The following is a 17907-nucleotide window of genomic DNA, read 5'->3' on the forward strand; positions in this document are numbered from 1 at the left end:
CCGCCATCAGATGACTAGGACCCCATCCGGTTGTTCTGGAACTAGCGTCCTCGCATACCTGTATTGCTACCTCAGTACTAACCATGAATGCAATCTACCCAATCCTGGCGCACGACTGTAATCATAACAAATGTAAGTCACTGAACCAAGGTGTCATGATACAAACTGTAAAACATTTTGTTTCTTCCTTTCTTTGTACTTGCACTGTGTCCGATCCTGCATGGTAATGTAATGGACCAGCTGCATAATCTCGCTTTGGGAGCTGGGGAAATGGATGTATGTAGCCATGGATCACACCCAGAACCCACTGGAACCTCCACTGCATCATCGAACCATCCAATCTGGTAACCACTACCCAACGTTGTGGCAAAAGGACTTGGGGGTTAACAGCGAGAGAGCCGAGCCAAAGCACAGCCAAGGTGCAAGGACTATTGGTACTTAAGTCTGGGGAGAGTTAAGCCAGAGCTCATAGTGCAAAGGTAATTGGCACAAAGGACTTGGGGGAGAGTAATGTTGTATATGCAGACTATGGATGTACTCTCTGTGTAGTCACTGTGTGGTTGCATAAGACGGAGACTTGTTTATCTGATGTATTATCAATATTCTTACACTGTGTATATACATGCTGGCACCACTAGAGGGTGCAACTGGTGGAGACCGGGGGTTTCCTGCCCTGGTGGCAGGGCCCAGTATAACAGGCTGCACACCATGCTTGTGCCGGACTCTGGAGTTTGGAATAAAGGACCAAGGTCGCTACAGTTTGAGTACAACACATTGCCTCATGGAGTCATTCATAAGTACATCACAGGCATAACATTTCTGACCTGCGGAGATCAGCTCTTACAAGTGACAAGTAGCATGTAATATAAATCAGGGTCAATGGGATCACCTGAACTAGCTTCGATCACCTGAAGGAGTTGAAGAGAAACTTTCAAGATGGCCAAGGCAAAGTTAATTCGAATTATTTTTTGAGTGCGGTTAAAATGTATTTATTCCAGTGGCTAGAGCTGGTGACTGGCCTGTGTGGGATTTTACTGCCGCACACCTTAGGGGGAACATTGGTCCTAAGTTTTTATAAAGAAACAAATAACATTTCTGTAGTGCCTTTCACTATCTCAGGCCGCCCAAAGCGCCTTACAACTAATGAAGTACATTTGAAGTGTAGTCAGTGTTGTAATGTAGGAAACAACAGCAATTTGTGCACAACGAGCTCCCACAAAGAGCAGTGAGATAATGACATCTGATTTTTAGTGGTGTTGGTTGAGGGACACAAGGGAGAACTCCCCTGCTGCTCTTCGAATAGTGCCATGGGATCTTTTACGTCCAATTGATTTATTTGGTATTTCTCCCTCTCTCAGGAGATTACATGGCTCCGAGTGGGTAGGGAGTGTTTGTATCATGATGGATAAGTATCATGACTATATGGGACAGTCGAGATAGACCAGTGGTTCTATTCCTGTCTGTCATTTTTGTATGTTAGTATGTGTGTCCACCATTTTACTTTGTTGTCTCTATGCTCGTACATTAAAGTGATGAACATGTGCCGTGAAGCAAAATCCTCAGAGACCACGGCCAACAGCAAGATCGGCAACAGAGTCCATAAATATTGCTGTCTGGCATGCCGATCATGTCGTGGATAACTTACTCTTTATGTTGCTGGTTTTCTAATTAGAATACAGTGTTACAAGCATAGTGGCAAATCAGAAGCAGTGCAGCCAATGGCCAATGAATGATAGGGTTCACAGGCTGCCAGGAATGGTTTGGTCACTTTTCTGTCAGTTTCAACTGTGTGAACACAATTCTAAAAATCTCCATAAATAAACAAAACCTTCAGTGGCTAAAAAATATTGGCTGAGAAATTGGGGTCATTTGCGCCTCCCATTAGTGCCCGCCGGGAGTGCTACCGGGGCACAAATGAGTTTATGCCCAGGCACGTCACCGCTAACAACTCTTGCTAAATTCCACGGGAGTTTAGCGGTGGCAGTAACACATAGCATCCCACTTGGCTACGCTGGCGATGACAACGTCATCACTGTGCGCAGCGCCCCATTATTGCCCTGGACCCTAATGTGGGTATCGCTCCCTGAAGCTGCAAAGAGAGGGCATCATTTCCCCGATCGAGTTCAATGAATGGGGCAGTCCTATCGTTGCAGTTCTCAAGGGAGATGGCACCGTCAGAATCTGTGGCGATTTCAAAGTAACTATCAATCGTTTCTCCCTGCAGGGCCAATACCCACTACCAATGGCTGACGACCTCTTTGCAACGCTGGTGGGAGGGAAGACTTTCACGAAGCTGGATCTGACTTCAACTACATGATGCAGGAACTGGAGGAATCATCGAAGGCCCTCACCTGCATCAACACGCACAAAGGTATTTTGTTTATAACAGATGCCCGTTTGGAATCCAATCGGCGGTGGCGATATTCCAAAGAAACATGGAAAGCTTACAGAAGTCGGTCCCGCACACCGTGGTCTTCCAGGATGAGATCTTGGTCACAGGTCGGAACACAGTCGGGCATCTGCAGAACCTGGAGGAGGTTCTTAGTCGACTCAACCGCAAGAAGGGCCCCAGATCGACTCTCATTGCAAATAGTTACACTATTGACTTTGCGGGGGAGTGTTGTTACATATCTATACTTGTATTTACTCTGTACAGCCACTAGAGGCTCATCCCCTGGAGTCCCAAGGAATCCCATAATCCCTTGGGAGCACAGGTATTTAAGGAGGCTTCACAGGTCGGAGAGGCACGCTGGAGACCTGCAATAAAAGACTAAGGTCACACTTTACTTTGAGCTCACAGTGTTCAGTCTGACTCTTTCTCGATACACAACAGTAATCACTTTTGATTTTACCTTTATCATTCTTGGAAAGGCGGTTAATGCTCATGAATTAAAATATAAAACCCACGGCACTCCTTCAATTGGTGCATCCTTGACTTCCCATTATCAGTTGGATTTAAAACTGAGGTCATGTAGCCTATTAATTGAAGTCCATGATGATATTTGCTTGCAGTTACTGGAGTCAGGCCTGGTGCTGGTATGTTAAAAACAAATTAAGTTAAAACTAAGAAATTACACAAAAGAACTGATTCCTGTAATCGGCAGTGCTACTGTAAAGGTCTCCTACGATGGAGCGGTGCGCAAGCTACCACTCTGGGTGATACCGGGCGATGGTCCCACGCTGCTCGGCAGGAGCTGGCTGGGAAAGATACGCTGGAACTGGGATGACGTCCAAGTGCTATCGCCCGCTGATGATACTTCGTGTGCCCAGGTCTTAAACAAATTTCCTTCGCTGTTCAAACCAGGCATCAGGAAATTCCAAGGAGCTAAAGTGCAGATCCACCTAATTCCGGGAGCGCGACCCATCCATCACAAGGCGAGAGCAGTACCGTACATGATGAGAGAAAGAGTAGAGATCGAGCTAATGATGATTGCTAGTTATTTATTTTAAGTTGTATGTCCCTTTTCAAGTTTTGAGATTTCTGTCTGTTTCCGATTTCCACCTCCATAACATCACCTGACTCCAACCCTGCCTCAGATTATCTGCTGCTGACGCCCTCATCCATACCTTTGTTACCTCTAGACTTGACTATTCCAATATAATCCTGGCTGGCCTCCCACATTCTAGCCTCCGTAAATTTGAGCTCATCCAAAATTCTGCTGCCCGTATCCTGACTCACACCAAGTCCCACTCACCCATCACCCCTGTGCTCGTTGACTTACATTGGCTCCTGTGATAACGCTCCTGTGAAGCGCCTTGGGAAGTTTTACTACATTAACTGAGCTATATAAGTTCAAGTTGTTGTTGTTGTTTCACTGCTGGATCCTTTAAATCAATGAATCCTGCCCCGACCAGGCCACCAGTACCATTATTTTCAGTCTAAGTGGCAGCAGCATAAAAACTGCCCTAAATGCAGAACAATTGCAGTTGTCATTGGTTTTAGTGGGGAACGAAGCCATGATAGTTATCTTCTAATTGTTTTAGGCGAGGATAACTGTGGATGGTGCTTAAGTCCCAGGAAAATATGGAATGGCATAATTAATGGTGTGAGTCACTTACTCCATCATTTCACCTTCTTTTGCGTTGGCTGCCCCAGCCCATCTGTTACTGAAACCCTCATATGTGCTTTTTTTACCTCCAGACTCGACTGTTCTATTACTCTTCTGGCCGGCCTCCCATCTTCCATCCTCCATAAACTTGAGGTCATCCAAAACTCTGCTGCCCGGTTCCTAATTCACACCAAGTCTCATTCGTCCATCACCCCTGTGATCGCTGACTTGCATTGACCTTATTTTTAAATTTCTCATCCTCGTGTTCAAATCCCTTAATGCCTCACCCCTCCCTAACTCTATAACTTCCTTCAGCCCGACAGCCCTCCAAGAACTCTGCATTCCCCCAATTCTGGACTCTTGTGCATCCCCCACTTCCGTCGCCCCACCGCTGGAGGCCGTGCCTTCAGACATTTAGGCCCCAAGCTCTGGAATTCGTTCCCTAAACTTCTCTGCCTCTCTACCTCTCTATCCTCCTTTAAGACCCTCCTTAAAACCTACCTCTTTGACCAAGCTTTTAGTCACCAGCCTTAATATCTCCTTCTTTGGCTCAGTGTCAATTTTTTCTGATTACGCTCCTGTGAAGTACTTTTGGATGTTTTACTACGTTAAAGGCATTATATAAATGCAAGTTGTTGTTGTTGTTGTTTAAGGGTCACTATGCCGTAGAAATGCCATTATAAGGCCGCAAGTTTCCAAGATTATCTGGGCCATTATCATTAGCCATTGCACACTCTGTACTTGCCGACAACACACATTATACTGACATGACTGTAGGAACTGCTGCTACACAGCCACATCAACTAAAATTGCTAGATACCACACTGGCATTTAGAATATGCAGCAACCTTTTTTTCAAAAAATTAAGGAAATCTAAACTGTCAGAAACAAAAGGCCATGGAGCTAGCAGAACATACAAAAGGCAGTAATGCTAAATGACTTTGTTTACTAATTGTAGCCTCATTACTGCTATCTCAAACCGGTATAATCTTATTTAGTTGTTCACTTAAAGACTGTCATGTGTACTCTGTTAATGCTTGCCCTAATCAGGAGTGCGTTTAACTTTCACGTAAGAACATACCATTGAGCTTCTTCTTATTGCAGATCTTTCAACTCACCTTCTTTTAAGACTGAAGATCTTTACTTCTGCACAACTTATCTCATTATTTGATTTACTGGTATACTCTGTACCAAAAAGAAAAAGTAAACAGTTTGTAGTAATTGAAAACGTCTGGAAGCCTAAACTCACCCCTAAATCGCCAGAGAACTTGGCAACGCCTCACATGATCAGTACTTGGCTGAATCTTCACCCTCATAACATTTTCTTCAGGTTGTCAGATCTGTTACAGTTTAAATTGAAAGTTATGTATGTGTTTGCCATTTGCATTTCTAAATGAATCATTGTGTAACTCTCCCTGTGTTACAAAGAACTAGAAAAATACTTCTGAATGTTTTTAATTTAAAATCTGTTACTGTAGCCTTGAACAGTGAAGAAGGGGTTAAATGCTGAACTTGTTCACTGTAGAGCGCAGACTCTTAGTAGGAAACTGGCTTGCACTGAACACTAATTAGCAGGAGTCTGTCATTTCTCCTGCTGAAAAGAAACTTTAAGGGGAAAAATTAAGAGAGAGAAAAGAAACAGAAGCAGAAGAGATTAAGGTCAGTTCATCAAGAACTGAAGAAGAGTCGAAGAAATCTGGATGAGATTTATAACTAAGACTTATAACATTATTCCAAAGGCTAAAGATATTCTACAGATTTGTACTGAAGACAAAAAAAGTTTGACAGTAAAAACGTGAAATGAGAAGACAAGTTGGAAGGAACCACCATAAGCCTTAGAAGAATTTGTTATGCTATTTTCCCTTGGCTTTCTGCATTTGCAACTGGTCCTTTTGACATTTATTTGGGATTTTAACATTTTTAAAAAGTGAAATAAAAGCTAAAAGTACAAAGATGGATAATAAAAGCAAAGAAACAAAATAAAAAAGACTCTTATTCTACTCATTGTCTTTACATTAATGCAATAAAATTGTGATTTATGGAATTCATAAAGATCAGGGAGAAATAAATTATTCACCAGCTACACAGTGGATAATATAAACTGTAGAATGTTACTGAAAAATGGGACCAGACGAATTTCTACCCCAGCGACTCCCAAAAATCAATGACACCCAAATAGGCATAGTAAGGATTAATAACAGCAAGACCCACAGGATAAAAGATCATCACATGTGACACAGCATTCCCAAAACTTTACCGAAGAGGATGAAAAGATAACATAGTGCAGGTTTTAAATCGATATCTGAAATATGAATTGAAAAATGTTTGCAAGTTTTTTCGTAAACATCCACATAAAATTTAGATGCTAAAGAAAAATCGTTCTCATATTTCATAATGTCTGAACATAAAAGTGTTGGTGAAAGAGAATAAATAGAAAACACACAAAATATAATCCATCTTTCCAATTTTTGATGTTACGAGATAGGCCTATCCACTACTCTTAAATATGTGTGAGCTGAAGAGGACAGTGCACCTGCTCACGAATGAATTGAATTTGCCCAATAACAGCAAATGAAATGTTGGCCTTTATTGCAAGAGGGATAGAGTATAAAAGCAGAGAAGTCCTGCTACAACTGTACAGGGTATTGGTGAGGACACACCTGGAGTAATGCGTACAGTTTTGGTCTCCGTATTTAAGGAAGGATATACTTGCATTGGAGATTGTTCAGAGAAGGTTCACGAGGTTGATTCCGGAGATGAGGGGGGTTGACTTATGAGGACAGGTTGAGTAGGTTGGGCCTATATTCATTGGAGTTCAGAAGAATGAGAGGTGATCTTATTGAAACTTGTAAGATAAAGAGGGGGCTCAACAAAGTGGATGCAGAGAAGATATTTCCACTCATAGGGGAAACTAAAACTAGGGGACATAATCTTAAAATAAGGCGCCGCCCATTTAAAACTGAGGTGAGGAAAAATTTCTTCTCTCAGAGTGTTGTAAATCTATGGGATTCTCTGCCCCAGAGAGCTGTGGAGGCTGGGTCATTGAATATATTTAAGGCGGAGATAGACAGATTTTTGAGCGATAAGTGAGTAAAGAGTTATGGGGAGCAGGCAGGAAAGTGGAGCTGAGTCCATGATCTGATCAGCCATGATCTTATTGAATGATGCAGTAGGCTCAAGGGGCCAAATGGCCTACTCCTGCTCCTATTTCTTATGTTCTTATAACAGGAGTCAGCTCATCTGAATATTTTTCTAATGCTCCTGGAACATTGCTCATGACAAGCCAGAAGCACTGGAGGGTTAGCAGCCTCACTTTCTAGCGGCAGCAGGTAGTGAAGGGCTGCAGGCAACCTCTTTGGTACCAAGCATTTATAAGGAGGGAGCAGGAAAAGGAGAGGGAAAAAGCAGTAAGGGGAGAAGATAAAAGACAGCCAGGGGAAATGTCATCATCATCATAGGCAGTCCCTCGGGATCGAGGAAGACTTGCTTCCACTCTTAGCACGAGTTCTTAGGTGGCTGTACAGTCCAATATGAGAACCACAGTGTCTGTCACAGGTGGGACAGATAGTCGTTGAAGGAAAGGGTTGGCAGGGAGCCTGGTTTGCTGCATGTAGTTAACAGTGGACTCCCCTTCCGCACTTTCTGACTAGATCTCTACTCAGTCACATTAGGGGGAGACTTCCTAATTGAAATCATTTTCACAGCCCTAACCAACCTTGCCCAGAATTTGTATGAAGGCTCCCAGCACCCTGTGTGCAGGATGGTTCCTCTCATCATCATCATAGGCAGTCCCTCGAAATTGAGGAAGACTTGCTTCCACTCTAAAAGCGAGTTCCCAGGTGACTCAATTATTAAGGATGTCAATGGAATCAATTATTAAGGATGTCATAGCAGTGCATTTGGAAAGAGGTGACATGATAGGTCCAAGTCAGCATGGATTTGTGAAAGGGAAATCATGCTTGACAAATCTTCTGGAATTTTTTGAGGATGTTTCCAGTAGAGTGGATAAGGGAGAACCAGTTGATGTGGTATATTTGGACTTTCAGAAGGCGTTCGACAAGGTCCCACACAAGAGATTGATGTGCAAAGTTAGAGCACATGGGATTGGGGGTAGTGTACTGACATGGATTGAGAACTGGTTGTCAGACAGGAAGCAAAGAGTAGGAGTAAATGGGTACTTTTCAGAATGGCAGGCAGTGACTAGTGGGGTACCGCAAGGTTCTGTGCTGGGGCCCCAGCTGTTTACACTGTACATTAATGATTTAGATGAGGGGATTAAATGTAGTATCTCCAAATTTGCGGATGACACTAAGTTGGGTGGCAGTGTGAGCTGCGAGGAGGATGCTGTGAGGCTGCAGAGCGACTTGGATAGGTTAGGTGAGTGGGCAAATGCATGGCAGATGAAGTATAATGTGGATAAATGTGAGGTTATCCACTTTGGTGGTAAAAACAGAGAGACAGACTATTATCTGAATGGTGACAGATTAGGAAAAGGGGAGGTGCAAAGAGACCTGGGTGTCATGGTACATCAGTCATTGAAGGTTGGCATGCAGGTGCAGCAGGCGGTTAAGAAAGCAAATGGCATGTTGGCCTTCATAGCAAGGGGATTTGAGTACAGGGGCAGGGAGGTGTTGCTACAGTTGTACAGGGCATTGGTGAGGCCACACCTGGAGTATTGTGTACAGTTTTGGTCTCCTAACCTGAGGAAGGACATTCTTGCTATTGAGGGAGTGCAGCGAAGGTTCACCAGACTGATTCCCGGGATGGCGGGACTGACCTATCAAGAAAGACTGGATCAACTGGGCTTGTATTCACTGGAGTTCAGAAGAATGAGAGGGGACCTCATAGAAACATATAAAATTCTGACGGGGTTAGACAGGTTAGATGCAGGAAGAATGTTCCCAATGTTGGGGAAGTCCAGAACCAGGGGTCACAGTCTAAGGATAAGGGGTAAGCCATTTAGGACCGAGATGCGGAGGAACTTCTTCACCCAGAGAGTGGTGAACCTGTGGAATTCTCTACCACAGAAAGTTGTTGAGGCCAATTCACTAAATATATTCAAAAAGGAGTTAGATGAGGTCCTTACTGCTAGGGGGATCAAGGGGTATGGCGAGAAAGCAGGAATGGGGTACTGAAGTTGAATGTTCAGCCATGAACTCATTGAATGGCGGTGCAGGCTAGAAGGGCCGAATGGCCTACTCCTGCACCTATTTTCTATGTTTCTATGACTGAACAGTCCAATACGGGAATTACAGTCTCTGTCACAGGTGGGATAGACAGTCATTAAAGGAAAGGGTGGGTGGGGAGTCTGGTTTTCCACTGCCTGCATTTGGTTTCTGCATGCTCTCGGCGACGAGACTCAAGGTGCTCAGCACTCTCCCGGATGCTCTTCCTCCATTAGGGTGGTCTTTGGCCAGGGACTCCAAGGTGTCAGTGGGGATGTTGCACTTTATCAAGGAGACTTTGAGGGTGTCCTAGAAATGTTTCCTCTGCCCACCCAGGGCTCGCTTGCCGTGTAGAAGTTCCGAGTAGAGCGCTTGTTTTGGGAATCTCGTGTCGGGCATGTGAACGACGTGGCCTGCCCAGCAGAGTTGGTCGAGTGTGGTCAGTACTTCAATGCTGGGGATGTTGGCCTGATCGAGAACGCAGACGTAGGTGCACCTATCCTCCCAGTGGATTTGCAGGACCTTGCGGAAGCAGTGCTGGTGATATTTCTCCAGCCTTTTGAGATGTCTACTGTATATGGTCCATGTCTCTGAGCCATATAGAAGGGCGGGTATCACTACTGCCCTGTAGACCATAAGCTTGGTGCCAGATTTGAGGGCTTGATCTTCAAACACTCTCTTCCTCAGGCCACTGAAGGCGCGCTGGTGCACTGGAGACAGTGTTGGATCTCATTGTCGATGTCTGCCCTTGCTGCTTGTAGGCTCCCGAGGTATGGAAAATGGTCAATGTTGTCTAAGGCCGCGCCATGAATTTTGATGACCGGGGGGCAGTGCTATGTGGAGGGATCAGATTGGTGGAGGATCTTTGTCTTACGGATGTTTAGTGCAAGGCCCATGCTTTTGTATGCCTTGGTGAAGATGTTGACGATGGCCTGGAGTTCGGCCTCTGAATGTGCGCAGATGCAAGTGTCGTCCGCGTACTGTAGTTCAATGACAGAGGATGGGACAACCTTGGATCTAGCCTGGAGACGATGAAGATTGAACAGGTTCTCATTGGTTCTATAGTTTAGTTCCACCTCAGCGGGGAGCTTGTCGAGAGTGAGATGAAGCATTGCAGCAAAGAAAATCGAGAAGAGCGTTGGCGCAATGACATAGCCCTGCTTGACCCCGGTCCAGACGTGGATTGGGTCTGTGGTGGATCCGTTGGTCAGGATCATGGCTTGCATGTCATCGTGGAGCAGGCGTAGGATGGTGACGAATTTTTTGGGGGCAGCCGGAACGAAGGAGGCGCTCCATAGTTCCTCATGGTTGACAGTGTCAAAGGCCTTTGTGAGGTCAAAGAAGGCCCTGTACAAGGGTTGGTGCTGTTCCCTGCATTTCTCTTGTAGTTGCTGAGGATCATGTCCGTTGTCCTCTGGACTGTGCTGAACCTATTAGGTACATTGAAGGCCTCAGAGTACTGTGTCCGATAACACAGGAAGCACTGTGCACAACCACTGCCCATCTCACACATTGTTTCATTAGCCCTAATCTGCACGGCACACTTTTCTTCAAAGTGGAAGTGACAATCAAGCTCAGCAAACAGGCGCTATTCAGACCTTTTCAATGGGATCAGCAGCCCTGGATATAGAGGATAGCCCTCATTTGAAAAGAGCCATCAATCCAGAGTTTTTTTCTGCTCCAATAATATAGATTGAATGGTCTTCTACACAATAAAGGTATCATTGCTGATTTCTGGATAATGTTTCTGTGGTCAGATGCCACCTGAATGTTAATTGAGTGCAAACCCTTTCTCATTATGAAGGCCTGGGGGGATATGAAGATCCCTGATGCCCACATTGATACCATGTGTGACTCCGCACAGAAGCAACCCTGCTATCTGTTTGACAAACCATGATCGAATTAAATGGCGGAACAAGCTCGAAGAGCTGAATGGCCTACTCCTGTTCCTATGTCATCTAGTGAAAGCTATGTGTTCTTCTTACGACTGGGAAAGCAATAAAGGTGTTACTCTGACAAACTCAGTGGTTGTCACCTCCCTATCTGTGAGGTGGCTTTCAGATTGGATATCTCTGTTCCAGCTCACTCTTATTAAATACAAGTTTAGCCTGTTGCTCTGGTTCATTCTTACTGATCTCAGGTTCAGTGTGTCTTTCTGTTTAACTATTACTAATGTGAGTTGTCCCTGTGCTGCTGTTTTGGTTTATTCTATCAGCTTTTCTCGCACCATTTCAAAACTTTAAGATATTTTGAAGGAATTGCTTCGGTTCCTTCTCAAGTGCTGACCACCTCCTCTTATAATATATTATCTCGGTTTCTGTTCATTTTGCTCGGGTACATGCACTCTCACTATATCTCCTGGAGCAGCAGGTTTCGAGGATGAGGTTCTCAGTCATCGTACATCTTTTGCTTATTTTTGTTGTGTTTGAGCTGGTCTAAACTCCTTTGATGATTGTTGTTTTGAGCAAGGGGTGCGATGTGTGTTGGTGATGTGATACTATCTTGAGGAATGTAATTATAATCAAGCAGGACTAGATGTGAATTCTGACCTTTTGCTTTCCTCTACAAGTTTATTTTAATTTGAAAATTCTTCTCAGCTTTCTCATTGAGATGTTGGTACTTTGATGACAAAGTTAGGTGTTGTAATCCAAAGGTTTTACTGGAAAATTGGGGTCCATTATTTGAAAATATTTCATTAAAACTGCAGATAGTATGTAGTGCAGATGCACCAGCGTGACACTAAACATGAGAAGCTACAGCTATAGGAATGGTTTCAGATAGTGGGACTATTTCCACTGGATTTTTAAAATGTTAACAGAGTGAATAGGGAAACACTATTTCCTTTAGTTGGATAGTCAGGGTTAAGGAGTCTCAATTTAAAAACATCGCTAAGACAATGAGGAAAAGGGTTAGCAGAGAGTTCTTTACCAGATAATTGTTGGAAAGAAAGACTTGCATTTATATAGTAACTTTTATGACCTCAGAAGGTCCCAAAGTGCTTTACAGCAAATGAAGTACTTGGACAGTGAGCATCGGAGAAGCAGGGGATGGAGGGGTGGAGGTGAGCATCGGAGGGTCAGAAATAGCACGGGAGCAGTGAGGGGGGCCAGGGGGCCGGGAGCAGCGTGGGGGGGTCGGGGGGCAGGAGCAGTGAGGCGGGCGGGGCTGGTAGCAGGGAGGGGGGCCAGGGGGCTGGGAGCAGTGAAGGGGGCTGATAGCAGTGAGGAGGGCAGGGAGCAGTGAGGGGGGCCGGGAGCAGTGAGGAGGGCCGGGAGCAGTGAGGGGGGCCGGGGGCAGTGAGGGGGGCTGGGGGCAGTGAGGGGGGCCGGGAGCAGCATACATTTTTTAACGTGTCCGGGCGGTGTTTCAGGCAGCTGAGAGGCAGATGTGGTTTGAGAGCGGTACGGAAGGTGGGCAGCGTCATCTGCGATGCACTGAGCACATTGGCGCGACGCAGACGTGCCAGGTCATGCTAACGCCTAGCAACGTCCCACCCCTTCAGTTAAAGGGGAGGGCCATTGCGAGCCCTGCAGCCACTTTAGTTGTGTCCAATGGGCCACCAGGAAGGGTTTTGGCTGGGCCAGCGGGCCGGAACAAGAGGGGCCCGGCCGAACTTGTGGCCACCATTGTCGGGCCGACTTCAGAGTCGGACGACAATTAAAATAGAATGACGGCCGCGTTGGTGCCCCGACAGAGCGGGAACACGGACGAGGCGGAAACCTGTCGGAAAGGCCTTGCCACCCTGTTACCGCCTCTCAGAGGTGGTAATGGACCTCAAAGAGGAGGCAATTTTCAGCCCCTAAATCTCAGCCAGGCAAGCTGAATAATATTTAAATGGAGGCGGGTTGGCTGCGGTCCCCCCCCACCTCCGCCCACCGACTCACCTCCATTAAAACCGGAAGTGGACGGGTTGGAGATGGTTTGGGTTCGGGATTCAGACTTTTAACACTTTAAACTTCCCACGCACCTGTTTTTGCCATTTAAACCTTCCCCCAGTGGGCCAATTGGTTCTCTTCTGTACTGTAAGATTCAAAGTGCTGCAGTACAGAGAATCTGGGGATCCTTGTACATGAAAGACAAAAAGTTAGTCTGCAGGCACAGCAAATAATTAGGAAGGCAAATGGAATGTTGACCTTTATTGTAAGGGGGGTAGAATATAAAAGTAGGGAAGTCCTGCTACAACTGTACAGGGTATTGATAAGACCACACCTGGAATGCTGCGTCCAGTTTTGGTCTCCTTATTTAAGAAAGGATATATTTGCATTGGAGACAGTTCAGAGAAGGTTCTATGAGGTTGATTCCTGAGATGAAGGGGTTGTTATATGAAGAAAGGTTGAGCAGGTTGGGCCTATACTCATTGGAGTTTAGAAGACTGAGAGGTGATCTTATTGAAAAGTATAAGATTCTGAGGGGGGTTGACAGGGTAGATGCAGAGAGGATGTATCACCTCGTGGGAGAATCTAGAACTAGGGGGCATAGTTTCAGAATAAGGGGTCGCCCATTTAAAACAGAAATGAGGCAGAATTTCTTCTCTCAGAGGGTCGTGAATCTTTGGGATTCTCTACCCCAGAGAGCTGTGGAGGCTGGATCTTTGAATATATTTAAGGTGGTGATAGACAAATTATTGAACGTTAAGGGAGTTAAGGGTTATGGGGAGCGGGCTGGAGGCTGAGGCCAGGATCAGATCAGCCCTGATTGGCAGAGCAGGTTCGAGGGGCCAAATGATCTACTCCTGCTCCTATTTCTTATGTTCTTATGTAAACTTCTATGTTTCTATGGGTTACCATATTTAGCAAGTTGCTGCTTGAAATTGTAATCACATTTTAACTCTTAGTATTTGTTAACTTATTAAGTTTTTTTTAATCTTGAAAAGTAGTCTATTATGATTAGTTATGGAGTTGAATAAAAATCAAATAATTTTAGTCCTAACCTTCTAGCAGGATCTGCTCAGAATGTCACGTGCTTTCAATGCTTCTTTGCAGACTTGCTGTACATTTTGAAAGTCAGACATCAGCAAACTGCATCTGCAACTTCTCCTTCTCATGTCATTGGGGTGCAACTTTACTATTTAAATTAGGCCCCCACTCTTCTGAAGCAGGTGACCTTCCCATGCCTGAATGCAAGCAAGGTAATTTTGGGGTGGGCACATGTTGGGACTTGGTACAAAGCCCCTCCCCCACCAGCCCCCACTCCCGCCAACTTAACTAGCCCACCGAATATTCCCACCAGGCAAGCCAGTTAAAATCAGGCCTATAATTTCCATTCAACATACCAGCTATGCACAGCTCTTGCTTTCTTGTATTCTACTGTCAAATTGCACTTTTGCAAATTAATAGCATGCTCCGTAGTCTTAGGTTCCATGAAGCATTTTTTCATAATCATCTCAATGGGTTTAGGATCTCTCTCCACCACAATATTTCGAGCATACACCAATTAGTGCAGCTTTTACACCCAAATAGTAAAGCTGCAAGTTCTTTTTCTATTTGAACACCTCTGAGTTGAGTTGATGCAAATGCTCATCAGGCATGCACTGTGGGGTGGTTTCTCCTGTAGTAAGGCTATGTCCATTCCTGAATTGAAAACATTGATACTTGCCCTCACTGGCTTTCATCGCCAGATGTCAACCCTTGAAAATTCCCACCATGCTCATCAGTACAACTTAAGCAGCTTTCTTAGTGGTTTGAGACATCTAACAAATTAGGCAGGAATTTACCTAAATGGTTCATCGTGCCACGATACTGTTGCGGGTCCTTTTTTGTTGTTTGTTATTTTCATATATTTTATTACTTCCATCTTTTTTTCTTGTCTACTTTAACTCCTTCTGGTGTGTATCCTATGGATCTGACTATGCTTTGTGCACTTTTTCATATTTAGCTTCACATAGTATTGTGGCATTGGATAATCGAGACTGTATGTCCTCTAAAGTCTGCATTGAATAATGTTATTTTTCTACAGCTTTATTTATATCTTTAGAGTCGAGGAATATTCTCGTTCAATCACTGTTTGGCTTGACTAATGTCACAATACTTTTAATCCACTGGCTTGGTTCTTTGCCTTTCTTTATTGCACCAAGTTTTTCCATTCTATCTAACCCATCATCAACCTTCTTATGAAGTGTGTCTGGCACTTTCCTTGAAGAATGTATTATTGATTGAGCATCTGCCTTTAGTTGTATTCTCTGTTTTCCTGCAATGCGACCCAAGCCTTTAAGTACATCAGCATGCTACTCTGTCACTTTTAACCATTTATTATTAGTGACTGCATCAATTCTTTTGATCAATTCTAATTGTTGGCATGCTCAAAGTTCAAAGAATGGCTGTCCTCCCTGTTATAGAGCTTGAAATTCTAGACTTTTAAGATAAATACCATATTCATACACCGAGTTGCATTTTCTGATTGGTTTGATGTTTTGGCCAGAGTGTATTACCAACTTTGCTTTAGATTTGCTCAATTTTGTGCTTAGCGTCTTGTAAACTGACTGGCACCACATTACATTGAGCTCCTATTTCTGTCATTTATCTTGAGGTCAAGATAAATGCCCCTTTAACAAAATCTGCTGCATGAATCACAGTCAAAAAATAGTTCATTCTCATTCTCAGAGTCCTCCTCCACTCTATGAATTTTCTTTTTGTCATTGCTTGCCTGATGAGGATTGCTTTTCTTTGGCTTGTATACTTAGGAAAAATATTTTTTACACTACATACATGTTTAGCTATACACTGTCCCTCTCATGCAATTTACCACAATCAAAGATCTGTTGTTGACCAACGAGACCTGATTTTATTCATTAAATGAAGTGGCATCACTGCTTCACTCACATTACTTATAGCACATCTAGTACCTGCTCGACAGATATCAATGGCTTTTTCTTACTAATCTGGCTTTGAATTAATTATCTATTGTTCCAATTTCAATGTTGTCTTTAATGATACTGTCTATGAGGGGCTCACACTCACAAGTCTTGGCCTATCCTTTATAAATCTATGACATATCTACCAATGCTTTCTCCTTCAGCTTGAAACACGTGTTTTTCATCCATAAGAGTCTTCTAGGGTTCTTCACATTTGTCCATGAATGCCTTTGTGTTCTATTTATCCTCTTCTTCAGCACGCATAAATAAATTAAATTAAACCTGTTCTGATTCCTCACCTATCCAAGGTATTGAAGTACTGGCCAGCACGTTGTCTGTTTTGACTGGTGTGCCAGGTGCTGTTCATACAAATCAAAGCCTTGTTTCCATTTTCTCAACATTTCTGCTCATTTATTTCTAATCTCTAACTGATATGTCCTTACTATACAGTATAAATGCACACGAGGCCCATGCTTGAGAGAAGGTCACTCTGTGACCAGTTACCTTTATTACCAAGACCTCAAGTGATGAAGGTGGGTGGAGCTTCCCCTTTTATACCTGAAAGTCCAGATTAGGAGTGTCTCCCACAAGTTCACCCGGCACGATCGGGCTCGCCCAGTCACTGAATTCGATTGGCGAGGTGATGCCTTCCCTCAGCAGGCGGTCCAATTCGCATTCTATCTTTACCACATCACGTACGGCACCGCTCTGGCCTTGTGGTGTACTGGCCTGGTGTTCAGGTTTATGTGAATCACTATCTTGGCCCCCATGAAAGTGCCGATGCCAGGTTGAAATAATGAGTCAAATTTGTCCAGGACCTGTGAGCATAATACTCGCTCTACAGAAGAAATTGCATTGACATCGCCCCATTTCCAATTCATGACAGCAAGCCAACTCCTCTCCATTAGTGCGGGACTGTCCCCCGGGACAAACCAGAGTGGCAACCTGTTCTCCGAATCTTTGTGGGTCACAACTACCGTGGCGCTGCCTAGCACCGGAATGATCTCCTTTGTATATGTCCGTAGCTGTGCGTCAATTGGCAATAATTTTGGCCTCCTGGCCTTGGACACCCACAACCTTTCGAACTGTTTGATACTCATCAGGGACTGGCTGGCCCCCGTATCTAGCTCCATTAATACTGGGATGCCATTGAGGAGCACTTTCATCATTATCGGTGGCGTCCTGGTATATGAACTGTATATGTGCTCCACCTGAACTCGCTGAACTTCAGCTTCCAGCGATTTCCGCCAGTATTCATTTGGCCTCGTAGGGCTTACATCGGGCCCGTCCTCCTCGTACATCAACCTGGCTGCAGGCTTCCTGCACATGCGCGCCAAGTGACAACTGACGTTGCAGTTTCTGCAGGTATGTTGCTGATACCTGCAAGCTCTGGCTGGGTGTTTGCCTCCACACCTCCAGCATGAGCTGGAGGCCCCGTTGTTGCAAACAAAAGGTCTATTACCAGTCGATTGCCTCTGACTGTCTCTGTAACTATCCTTACGCGCACTATTAACAGGTGTTGATGGCCCCATTACTGACCGCATTGTCCATTGCGATGTCATGAATCGCCGTTCAGCTAGCCATTGTCTCTGTTGAATTCCCCCTTTGGGTTCGACTACATGCTGGGGCATGTCCGATTGCCCTTGTCGGCCTAGAGAACTGTGTGCCGCGTTAACAATGTTGACTCCCTGGTCGTTTGCCACATTTGAGCCAAGATTTTTGTCATACATCATTCTGATCTCTTCCTCCCATGAGATAAATGACTGGGCTATCAGAGCCGCCGCTTCCAAGGTCAAGTCTTTGGTCTCAATCAGTTTCCTGAAAACCCTAGCTTGCCCAATGC

The sequence above is a fragment of the Pristiophorus japonicus genome, chromosome 4, assembly GCF_044704955.1.
Source record: "Pristiophorus japonicus isolate sPriJap1 chromosome 4, sPriJap1.hap1, whole genome shotgun sequence".
Taxonomy (NCBI): Eukaryota; Metazoa; Chordata; class Chondrichthyes; family Pristiophoridae; genus Pristiophorus; species Pristiophorus japonicus.